General features: G+C 34.3%; 1 pseudogene; it reads right to left on the bottom strand.

Annotated features, from left to right (window-relative positions):
* Positions 1-2,661: 2,661 nt before the first annotated feature.
* On the bottom strand, positions 2,662-4,641 carry LOC110258755 (annotated as a pseudogene).
* Between the last annotated feature and the right edge of the window lie 7,214 nt (positions 4,642-11,855).

Raw genomic sequence — 11,855 nt, 5'->3', positions numbered from 1 at the left:
TACATGTAGAGACTATTGCAGTATTTAGTACATGAAATATTTTGAGTACACATCTGTCAGTGTGAACACTCGGTGGCAGTGTGTTCATCATATTAAAAATACCCAAGCTTCAGCTGTCCAGGTGACTGAACCAGAACTTTTCTCCTTCAAGTGTATATATGTCAAATTGTCAGCACGACAAGAGTGACAGATGTTATTTTTGTATTTTTAAAAACAAATTTGTTATATATAAAGTTTTTTATTGCTTTTGTCCAGATCAATTTTTAAATTAATATAAATAGGTATCTTTACAGTTAAAAACTATGAAATGTCAGTGTTCAGCCAGATGGTATGACAGAGCAGTGAAAGTCAGAATTCAGGGAAGAAATCACTGAAGGAACAGATAGTTCTCTGCTTTGCTTGGGAAATGTCATCTATTTGTAGTTTTAGTGTTAACTCTGTGACACTGTGTGTAGATAGATACATTTTATCTTAAGGATAGAACAAAATCAGCAGGTCAAAACTTCAAAAATTTGGGAAAGATTGGGGTTCAGTACAAGCCCGTTTGGCTTATAATAATGAATTGACATTTATTGACTGCTTTTGCCCATATAAAATCCTGATAGAGGAAATCTGGCCACCTTTATAATTATGGAAAAGTCCCCATTGTAATGCCAGAAGATGGTAATATGTAGATAATGTGTAGATGTGGGTATCTGACAAAGTATTTATCAAAAGTGATAAAAGGATTATTTTCAATGTTAAAAAATTTAATGTATTCATGGAATCAGGGGTAATAGACTTTAAATATTGGCCAATCGGGATTCTAAATGATCAACATAAGGATGGACCACTCCTGAATGAGACTGATTTTGTCTTTCAAATTTGACTGTCTTAGTCAGTATATTAAATCTCTGAATTTGAAAACAAAACATGCTGCTTATGCAAGAATTAGCCCTTTGATAAACTATTGAGTGTTTAAAATATCTTTTCATCACAGAACAGAAATATATAAAAATGATGTTGACTGTACACAGGTGTTTTCACAGGTTTGACTCATTTTTTGATAAAGCTATTAAGACATTAGATAAAAGGTATGCTTAATACAAATGAATGGAGTAAACAACTAATGAGACTTAAGAATTGGCCTTTGGTTTTAAATATTTAATTTTTTCCTATAAACCTTCTCAATAAAAATAATAACTAAAAAATAGAATAGAATAAAATAAAGTATACTTTCTTAGCAAAGTTCACGTGTATGACACAATATGGTCAACTATAGTCAGCACATTGTGGATTAGATCCCCAGAAATTATTCATGTTGCAACAGAAAATATGCACCATTTGATTAACATCACCATCTTCTTTGCCCCAGTCCTCCAGCCCCTGGTAACCACCATTCTACTCTGTTTCTTTGAGATCAACTCTTTTAGATTCCTTATACAATGGAAAACATATGGTATTTTTCTTTCTTTGTCTTACTTATTTTACTTAGCATAATGCCCTAAAGGACCATCCATGTTTTTGTAATCATGATTTTGTAGGGGATCAAATTTTCCATGCCAAAATATGCCTCCTTTTTATGAAGATTATTTTGAGTTGTATATTTTTAAGAAGCAGACAACTCAGGAATTTTTTTTTTTTTACTTATCCCTTAACTGCCTAAAAGTATTTAGATAGAGGATCTGTTCCAAGAAGGGAAATATTACCACAGATATCTACATAATAATATGAACTAGGTGTGTAGACAGGGAGGAACTTAGCAAAGTTAATTAAATTTCTCTCTATGCCTCATTGTCTCTGTACAGTCAAGGAAACATTTGTTTATATTGTCTTCCTTGAAGTGCCTCCTGCACTTTTAACTTTTAGACCCCTACCCCTTTCTTTTTTGTGAAAGATAACATATATACCTCATTTTTGCTGTATTTGGAATCTCTCATGTTTAAGGGATTCTTCCTATGTACATAATTAAAACTTTTTTTTCTTTTGTTAAGCTATCTCATATAAATTTAATTTTAGATCAGCCAAGAGAACATAGGAGGGTAGAATTAATTTTTTTCCTTCCTCAAAACTTCATTACTTCTAAAAATCTATCTCCAGAGTGGAGGCTTGGCCACCTCCAGACCCCTTGATTTGTCAAACTCTCCTACCTGTTATATATTCCTATCCTACCATGCATCTTTTTACATTTGAGAATGAAAATCTCCATTCAATGAAGACTCTTTTTACTCTAGATTTGGAAACTTTCCTTTGATTTAATACCCACTGTATTTACTTCATGATGACATTGAGATTACAATGAATTATTTAGTACTTAATTAATGTGAGTTACTTCAAATAGATAATGAGATTCATTGGCATGGATACAACTTAATGTATTTTGTATTAAGTGTTTAATATAAAGCACTTAAATGTTCCAAGTTCACTTAGTAAATCCACAATAAATTTAAATATATCAAATTATGGTTTGAATGAAAGAATGAACCAAAAAAATTGGCAACATAATAATTGTTGCCTCTACAAAGAGGAAACAATATATATAAATTCTAGACAACTAATGAAGTATGACATATTTGGGGTATTGAAACATTTATTAAGATTGGGCTTTAAAATAAATATGCATTTTATCAATTAAAGCATTTTAGACATTATTTCTTTTCTTGAATCATGAAAATTAATTTATCAAATGCAATGAACACAATGTGTATATGTGTGTGTGTAGTATAAACACTTAAAACCACCTTTTGGTTTCAGTTTTTCCAGGGCCTCTTTCACACCCTTGTTCCTTAAGCTGTAAATCAGAGGGTTTAACATGGGAATCACAAGGGTGTAAAGCAATGAGGTCATTTCGTCTTGATCTAGAGAGTAGGAAGAACTCAGCCTGAAATACACGAAGAGTATCGTTCCCTGGAAAATTGCCGCAGCAGTTAGGTGGTTCGTGCAGGTGGAGAGTGCTTTGAACTTCCCACAGCTGAGTGGATTGTCAAGATGGACAGAATAATATAACCTAAAATGGTACTCACTTCAATTAAGCCAAATCCAGTGAATACCACTAACTCATTGACCTGTGTGTCTGAGAAAGACAGCAGTAGGAGAGGAGGAATATCACAGAAGAAATGATATTCTCACCAAGAAGATGTATAAATGCAAGGTCATATATAATATTTTATAAGAATAAAAGCATATAAAATACTCAAACACCAAGAATTATAGCTCCTTACTCCTAGTGTAATTAATATTCATATCTTTACTGATCCAGTATTTTAGTATCCACACCATTTTATGTACCTTGCTGCTGATATAAGGGACACTCAAAAGTGTTATCTGATATTTTAATTTATTATATATTTGTTTACTTTCCTATTGTGCTCCAGACAACATGGAGTGTTTTGGATAATAGGAATAGAATGCTCAGTCCTTTAGCAAAGAATGCTCACAGACAGGATGAAATAAAATCATGCTTTACATAGATGATTATGATCCACAAAAAGAAAAAGAGTCTTTCAATCCTAGCTGAGAAGAAGAATTATTTATGGGAGGAAATCATCGTGGAGGAAGGGGCAGAAGAATTGATAACTGATAATAGTGGCACAGTGATGTACCTAACCAAAGTTTATTCCATTGGCCCTCACAACCTTCTTTTCTCCTTTTATTTCCAAAGTTCATTCAGACAAAATTGACAAATATCATGTATAAGGTATACAACCTGAAGATTTGATATATGTATACATTGTGAAATGTTTATTGCAATAAAGTCACTTTAAAAATGCATTGATTCCCATAGTTACATTTGGTGTGTGTGTGTGGCGAGCACAGTTAAGATATAATATTCTAGCAAATTTCAAGTTTACAGTGCAGCATTTTTAACCAGAATCACCCTATACATTAGAGCTCCAGAATTTATTCATCAAATAGCAGAAAATGTATGTACGTTGAGAAACATCTTCCATTTCCTCCACTGTCCAGACCCTCAAAACTGCCAATCTCTCTATTGAATAATATAGCAATAAGAGACAAGGACTCCTAAAATAGTACTCAATTCAATGAAGCCAAAAACAGTGAATAATGCCAACTCATTAACCTGTATATCAGAGCAGGAAAGGAGGAAAAGTGGAGGTAAATCATAAAAGAAATGGTTTATCTCATTAGACCCACAGAAGCATAAGTGGAACGCTACTGTTGTGTGTGTCAAATCATCTGCCATTCCCACCATGTAAACCCCAGCCATGAGCAGGGAGCACACTCTGCTGTACATGCTGACTGTGTATAGCAAGGGGTTTGCTGATGGCCTTGTACTGTTCATAAACCATCACTGCCAGTGGTAGACTCTCAGAATCTGCAAAGATACAGAAGACCATAAATTGCAGAGCACAGCCATAGAAGGGGATTGACTTGTTCTTGGCAAATAGGTCCACAGGCATCTTGGGCTCAATTGCTGTAAGAATACCAGAGGTCACAGGAGGAGAGGTGGCTGAGGAAAAAGTACGAGTATGTGCAGCTGGGGATCCATTCAAATTAAAGTGATCATTCCAAGGTTTGACAGAAGATTCATGAGGTAAATGAGTAGAAATGTAGTAAAAAAAGAGTCACTTTGTTCTCCGTGTTATTAGTAATTCCCAAGAAAGTGAATTCAGTGAAGTTGGAGCAATTCCCTCTATCCATTCTCCTCTGTTCTGGTCCAAACTTCTGAGAAGATGACACATGTATGTGTAACATTCCTGTACATATACAAAATATCATAAAGGAGAACATGATTTTGTTTTTAAGTGTATTTTTAAACTCATAAATTTATTCTGTTATGCATCCACTATTTAAAGAGGTTTTGTTCTCTATTCCCCAATAGCATAAATTATCTGAGGAAGAAAGTTGAGAAATTTTTATCTAAATCTAGATGTCATTCATGAGATATGTTAATTTCTACAACTCTTCACTAGCTTTACTTGCCTTAACTCAGGGAGTAAATGTGGATGGATTTAACTTTATTTTCCCCTTCAAAATAATATGGAAGGGACACCAGTGAGAGAGACACTAGGCTCTTAAGTTATAGAACTAATAATTTTGTCTACATGAAAACATTCACATGGATACACAAAATGTTTACAATTTTTGTTTCTCAAAGACATGATTGGGGTAAGAATCTTTGCGTAATTCCAGAAATAGTGACTGACCAGTGCTAAATAAAAAAAATCATATATTTCACTGGTTTTAGTTTATGTTGTATTATAGTATTTGTTGAGACATGAAATATGCACTATTGACCTGTTTTCTAGAAGTATATTATTCAGTTTTCTGCAATACTTATTACCTCTTTGTGGAGTTGATATTGTCAAAAGATGAATCTCTTTACTAGTGGAAGATAAGAGCTAAGAGAAATTCAAACAACAGGAGTTCCCATCGTGGCACAGTGGTTAACGAATCCGGCTAGGAACCATGAGGTTGCGGGTTCAGTCCCTGCCCTTGCTCAGTGGGTTAACGATCCGGCGTTGCCCTGAGCTGTGGTGTAGGTTACAGACGCGGCTCGGATCCCGCGTTGCTGTGGCTCTGGCGTAGGCCGGTGGCTACAGCTCCAATTCAACCCCTAGCCTGGGAACCTCCATATGCCGTGGGAGCGGCCCAAGAAATAGCAACAACAACAAAAAAGACAAAAGACAAAAAAATAAATAAATAAATAAAGGAAAAAAAAAAAAAGAAATTCAAACAACAGAATTTACCATACACATTGGCATCACCTTAAATTTTAAATAGTTTTTTATATTATAAAATAAAAATGAAGTGAACAGCAATAAATGCTTCTAAGATGCATAGACTTCTTTCCATTGTGATTGTGTGAATTTTCACCTGTATCATATATTTGCATGTGTACATATATTTAATGTATAAGAGAATAGAATGTAAGTAGTGGACATTTTCCTTCGACCTAAGTATATATGCAAATGGTCTACCTGAAAATGAATTTTACATGTTTTTATTTTAATGTGATACCTACACTAGTTTTCCGATAAAACAAAACAAAATATACCTTAACTTAATATATACATTTTCCAATAACAAATAGGGAAGCTGATCCCATGAACCAAGAGCAAAATAAAATAAATAAATATTATTGAGGATGTTAATAAGTTCTGACAGATTCTTCCTGTTCTGAGAAGAAAATATCATCTCTAGCCATTAAATACCAATTTTGATGAATATTCAGTCACCAAACTCTCTCTCTCTCCCCCGCCAGAAAGGAAAATTTTACTCTGAACCTTAAATTAGGACCTTGAAACCTACCTGAGATAAGGAGGGCTTGAGTACCTGAACAATAGGCTGGTGGCTTTTTATTTTACCAGGCACATTGGGACTTAACTATCCAAAGGTACTACTGCCCTTAGGCTTTGATGTTATGCAAACACTTCATTAATTATATTTCTGCTTTGTTATCATCCCCTCTGAATTTAGAAACAAATTAGCAAAGGCTGATCATGGAATCTTCACCATGGTAACCAAATTGATCTATAGTAGAAAGAAAACTGCAACCTGTTTTTATGGTTTATTTCACAGTTACCCTCCATCAATATTCTCCTCTAGTCAAAGGAAATATAATGAGCATCAAACAGTTCCCTGCTTAATCTTTTCTAGCTCCTTCGGATTGTTCACTGTTTTTGAAACATTCTCCTTCACTACCTCATTTAGGAAAATCACAACTCATTGGATCATATTTTTATTGAAATATAATACTTTTGCCAAAAAAGTCAAACTCCTAATGTGTAGAGTTACTTGGTTTTAATATATTTCATCACCAATATCTACTTTGAGAACATTTTGATCCCTGCGATAAGAAACCCATACTTATTGCTGTCACTCTCCTTCTCCCCCACCCCCAACCCTGGCAACCACTATTCTACTTTCTGATTCTATGTGGTTTCCTCTTCAGCCATCTCATAGAAACAGAATCATCCAATCCAATATATGTCCGTTTGCTGTCACGCTTCTTCAGTAAAAGGTTTTCAAAATTCATCCACGTTGTAGCATGTGTTTGAATTTTGTTTCATCACAGGGCAGAATAATAGTTCATTTTGTGGGCATAACACACTTTACTGGTCTTTTCTTTCATTGGATGAACTTTGCTTCTACCCTTTATTATAAATAATGATGCTATAATATTCTCGTCAATTCTGCCTTTCAAGGTTGCTTTCATCATCACACGTTGCCTCACTCCCATCCTCCAACCATGGATTTGAAGACAGTTAAAGGTCTTTGTGACTTCTTCTCATTCTCTCAATAGAACACTATTCTCTGAAATGTATTTATTCATTTCACCATAGCTCATGCTAGATTTAAGCCTCAGGAATAGAATCCGTGTTTGTTTTGTGTTTTCTAAAAAGCATGTTAAAAGATTTGAAAGGTAGTGCTTTCTAAATATACATTGTTAAGTACTTTTGTCTATTAAAGTGGAGAATGATGTAAAAAAGACAAATATTCTATTTGGGGATTTTTCTACTGATACAACTCACATGTGCAAAGTTGACACTTAAAAAACTGTTCATGGGTGATGATTTTTTGAAATTAGAAGTTTCATATTTTTTCTTAAAATAAGTTTTTGCTACTATCACATCAGTTCTATGCAAAATTAAGAAATGCCAGAATTAAGAAATGACAGAATTCTGCCTTTTCATGTCTTCCCCTAATCCTCCCCAACATATAGCAATGGGATTCTTTGTACTCCTAAAACTTTGGTCTACCATTTTGGTATCTAGTGTGATTGGGCTACTTTCCAAAGTCCCAGAACGAATTCTCCTTTCACAATGATCTGAATGATCAAAATGTCTGTCACTCTCCCTTCTACATGTGTGCTGTTCAAGTATTGCCAATTACAAAGTGACTTTGTAAGTATATGCCCAACAAAATTTAAAAGAGATGGTATGCCTGCTCACAGATTTAATTAAAATATTAAAGCTATTAATAAATACACCTGGAATTAGAAATTACAGTGTTCTCCAAAGGGCTAATGATAGTTTGGGAAGATTAAAGATAGCTGTACACTTTCTGCACGTTTTCCTTAGAGATTCAGTGGATATTTATCCTGCCTTTGAAATCTGCTTTAGCTGCCTGACCAACAGAAATTGGCAGAAATATTGTATGTCACTTCTGAGTCTTTCCTTTAAGAAAACAATATCCGAAAGCCATGAGGTATCATGTAGGAAGTCCAGCTAACCAGAATAAACCAAGTGGCAGGTACTGAGATTATGTGGAGTGAGAAGTGGAGAATCTGAGTCTATCTTTTAACCATTCTCATCCTGTGCCAGATATGAATGACCTTACAGTCTACCCAATCTTTCCACTGAATACTTCATGTGACCTTGGTCAATATAAGAATAAAATAATGAGTCAATGGTCATTATTTTAAAGTCATGTAGTTTTGCACTACTATTTGTGTAACAAAAGGTGACTAGAACAGTGTTGGTAAACACATCAGAGAGAATATTTTAGAAACATTTATTTTTATTCTTATGTATATACACCCCAAAAGTGAAGAAAATCATTGAGAACCTTGTATCTGACAAAAAACTTGTATCCCAAATATATGAAGAGCTGTCAAGAATAATAATAAAACAAACAATAGAAATTAAACAAAGGACTGAACATATAGCCCCACCGAGAAGATGTATAAATCACAAGGTCATATAAAATAGTTTATTCAGCATTTTATTTATTATTTAGTAGGGGAAATGACCGTAAAGTTACAGCATCTGCTAAATGGCCTAAAATTAAAAAAATACTGATCATACCTAACTTCCTGTTTCATCTTTTTTTATTGTTACTTCCCCAAAACAATTTTTTTTCAACTGTACAGCATAGCGACCCAGTTACACATACATGTATACACTCTTTTTTCTCCCATTACCTTGCTCCATCATAAGTGATTAGACATGGTTCTCAGTGCTACACAGCAGGGTCTCATTGTGAATCCATTCAAAAGCAATAGTTTGAATCCATTCACCCCAAGTTCCCACCCTATCCCACTCCCTCCCCCTCCCCCCTAGGCAACCACAAGTCTATTCTCCTGTTTCATCTTAATGCTCATTTGGAATTTAATAGGAACGCTGATTTTCTTCTTATTTGTTTGGTTTACTCTTCTGATTGTTTGAAATCTGTTTCTTGCTTTGCCTACTTTTTTTTCTGAAAAGCTAGGAAAGATATCAAGCTGAATTTTATGTAATAAGTACCTTTTTAAGTACTTTGGGAAAATATTTCATAGGGATAATGAGGCCTTTTTATATATCATGGTCATGTTTGGTGTGGAAGTCCCAATGCTAAAATACAAACTCTACTCCTGTGGAGACATTGTTGAAGCAAAGCTCAAAACACACAATTAATTGCTAATAAATTTCTACCACTTAAAATTAAGAAACTGATGCAGTTTTGTTACAAAATGTTTCCCTATCATTATTTCTCTCTCTGGTACACATTTGATGTATGTAGAGTAGTCCTTAGTCACTTAAATCTATTCATATCCAACTTATCTTCCCGTTGGGTACTTTTCTTCTCTTCTGGGATACAAAATTCCCTTGGGTTACATTTTATTCAGCCAGAACCCAGCTTTAGCATTTTAACACAGCTTCTCCTTCAAAGCGCCCCTACCCAAAAATTTAATCCTGAGTTTGGGTAGCTATTTTATCTTTCAAAGTTGGATAACCTAAATTATCTTCTGATGAGATTTGTGTTTTCATTAAAAATGGAGATCTTAAAAAACTGAAAAACATGTCTTATGTAGAAACTATTTTCCTCAGATACAAGCTGATTGAGAAAACAACCTATATGTAGGGATTTGCTGATCCCCCTGGTGACGCTACAATTCTGTACAGGCAAATGTCTACCAAAAAGAGTACTTTCTCAGAATATAGTTGGGTGTTCTTCAAACCTTGAGTATTACGGTACAGATTTCACTGCATGATAGGAAACCCAAGTTCATTATATCTCACCTGTGCATGGCGAATGACTGGGAATGTCTGTGGGTGGATAAAGACAGTGTTGTTCCACAAGCAAGGAAACTCTTTTAATAACATAAAGATTAATAATATCCTAATAAGCATTATGAAATTATGCACATCATATTCACAAATATATAAACAAGACTCATTTTGTACAAGAAAGTATTAGTTAAAAAATAAAAATTAACAGTTGCATGCATTTTAATAATGGACATACTTTGTTCATGAAAACCCCTGTTAGGGTTTAGAAAATTTTCTAAATAGAGAAAATATTCATCTATGAATGTATATTGAGAGTAAATTCTCAGGTGTTAAAAGATTCCTGCTCTCAGAATAAGTCCAAAGGAACAAAACATTTCTAGCATCTCAGAAATTAACCCCACACCCACCAAAAATTAATGTACAATATAATACTTTAGGTTGGGTATTTTTTGAGGTATAGAGTAGAAAAATTATATGGTTTTTACACTTTTATTTCTGACTTATTTTTTTGTGAATTTATTCTATACTTTTTGATGTCAAGGAAGTTCATTTACCCTCATTGTTGGGTATTTTTCCTAGGTACACACTTATCATAATATTGCTTATCTAATCTAGAGCAGGGGTCAGTATACCTGACCTATAAAGTCTTATTGGTGCTGGACACACTGTTTATTTATGTATTATTCATGGTTGCTTTTGTGATACAGGGAAACCCTGAGTGATTGTGATAGAGTTTATGAACTCCAAACCCTAAAATAAATACTAATTAACACTCTAAGGAAAAGTTTAAGTCTTGATTTAAAGGGTTTTTAAAAAATTGAATTGTTTACAGTTCCATAGTGTTGGAAACAATGCAATGAAGAATATTTCTTGTGTATCTTTTGTGGTCATGTTTAAAATTTATCTCAGATATAATTCAACAAATGAGATTTTTGAGTCATAGGAAATGTATACGTCCATTACATTAGCAACAGCTTACAGTTTTGCAAAGTGTGGGGTCAATTTTCTTTCTTATATATATTTTTTCTAACTTTTTTTCTATTTTCCCACTGTACAGCAAGGGGGTCAGGTTATCCTTACATGTATACATTACAATTACAGTTTTCCCCCCACCCTTTCTTCTGTTGCAACATGAGTATCTAAACATAGTTCTCAATGCTATTCAGCAGGATCTCCTTGTAAATCTATTCTAAGTTGTGTCTGATAAGCCCAAGCTCCTGATCCCTCCCACTCCCTCCCCCTCCCATCAGGCAGCCACAAGTCTCTTCTCCAAGTCCATGATTTTCTTTTCTGAGGAGATGTTCATTTGTGCTGGATATTAGATTCCAGTTATAAGTGATATCATATGGTATTTGTCTTTGTAAAGGACCTATATGCCGAGAACTATAAAACTTTAATCAAAGAAATCAAAGAAGATGTAAAGAAATGGAAAGATATTCCATGTTCCTGGATTGGGAAAATCAATATTGGAAAAATGGCCATACTACCCAAAGCAATCTACAGATTCAATGCAATCCCTATCAAATTACCCATGACATTTTTCACAGAACTAGAACAAACAATCCAAACATTTATATGGAACAACAAAAGACCCAGATTCGCCAAAGCAATCCTGAGAAACAAAAACCAAGCAGGAGGCATAACTCTCCCAGACTTCAAGAAATACTACAAAGCCACAGTCATCAAAACAGTGTACTACTGGTATCAAAACAGACAGACAGACCAATGGAACAGAATAGAGAATCCGGAAATAAACCCTGACACCTATGGTCAACTAATCTTTGACAAGGGAGGCAAGAACATAAAATGGGAAAAAAGAAAGTCTATTCAGCAAGCATTGCTGGGAAACCTGGACAGCTGCATGCAAAGCAATGAAACTAGAACACACCCTCACACCATGCACAAAAATAAACTCCAAAT

This window comes from Sus scrofa, unplaced genomic scaffold (genome assembly GCF_000003025.6).
Source record: "Sus scrofa isolate TJ Tabasco breed Duroc unplaced genomic scaffold, Sscrofa11.1 Contig42, whole genome shotgun sequence".
Classification (NCBI taxonomy): Eukaryota; Metazoa; Chordata; class Mammalia; order Artiodactyla; family Suidae; genus Sus; species Sus scrofa.
Note: the sequence above shows the minus strand (reverse complement) of the source record. Positions and strands in the feature narration are given on the sequence as shown.